Consider the following 1,285-nt stretch of genomic DNA (forward strand, 5'->3'; position numbering starts at 1 on the left):
GATTTTTAACAAAGATGCTGAGGGAATTCACAGTTACATTGTGGGATTTTTAGAGGGTAATTAGGTTATGAGGGTGAAGCTCTTAAGAATGGACTTAATGCCCTTATAAGAGGCCCCAGAGAGCTGCCTTACCCCTTCCACCATGTGAAGACACACATCAAGAAGGCATCAATTATGAATCAGAAAACAAGTCCTTACCAGATGCTGAAGCACCTTGATATCCCATCTCCCAGCCTTCAGAACTATAAGCAATAAATTTCTGTTGTTTATAATCCACCTAGTTTATAGTGTTTTGTTGCTGCAACCCCATCTCACAGCAGCTAATAGACTAAGCATGGTCCCCATATAAACTATTCACAGATATGGGTAGATTTACTGGCTAGTACTCACATGCCTATTTCATTGCTGTTTTAGCAGAGAGGGTGTGGAAACAATGATATTCCAGAAGCAATGACACACATAGCGCCGAATCTTGTTTTCTAATACCAATCTAATAAAAGTAACCAGGACTCCTTGAAGAAATGGCTAATTCTAAGACTAAGGCAGGAAATCACAAGATGAGCCTGGAATGTCATCTTACAGATGTAAAAAAGTGAAAGTAGGGCTGGGGATGTAGCTCAGTGGTAAAGTGTTTGCCTCACATATGTGAGGCACTGGGTTTGATCCCCAGCACCACGTTAAAAATAAATGAAGATACTGTGTGTTCATCTACAACTAAAAAAAAAAATTTTTTTTTAAAGAAAAAACCAAAGAGTTAAAAAGAAAAAGTGAAGGTAAAAAACTCTGTTAAACAGTTGGGCATGTTGGCACTTGCCCAGTCAATTCATTCAAACTAGAATGGACTTATGAAGTTACAGATCTCATAATCTTAAAACTTAAAAAGAGTATAAGTCTTAAAATCCCAGCTACTCAAGAGGCTCAGGCAGGGGGTCTCTTTGCAGCTACAGTATGGCCAGACAAGCATTTAGAAAGTCTCTTCCACTTTTTGACTGAGTATTGGTCGAAAGGAGTGCAGCTGAAACCGTAACCAAGGGAGGCATTATGCTTCCAGAAATATATCAGGAAAAAGTATTGCAAGCAACAGTAGTAGCTGTGGGAACTGGCTCTACAGGAGATAGCCAGTTATTGTGAAAGTTGGAGGTAACTTTCTTCTCCCAGAGTATGTAGGCACCAAAGTAGTTCTAGATGTCAAGGATTATTTAGAGATGGTGACATTCTTGGAAAGTATGTAGATTTAAACAAATCACTGTTGAAATGGCATCCTGTGAAACTATTATTCCACTGA

At 39.0% G+C, this 1,285-nt stretch overlaps 1 pseudogene; it reads left to right on the forward strand.

Annotated features, from left to right (window-relative positions):
• The first annotated feature begins 948 nt into the window (after nucleotides 1-948).
• On the forward strand, nucleotides 949-1,285 carry LOC113197741 (10 kDa heat shock protein, mitochondrial pseudogene; annotated as a pseudogene).

Source organism: Urocitellus parryii, chromosome 1, assembly GCF_045843805.1.
Source record: "Urocitellus parryii isolate mUroPar1 chromosome 1, mUroPar1.hap1, whole genome shotgun sequence".
In the NCBI taxonomy this organism is placed as follows: Eukaryota; Metazoa; Chordata; class Mammalia; order Rodentia; family Sciuridae; genus Urocitellus; species Urocitellus parryii.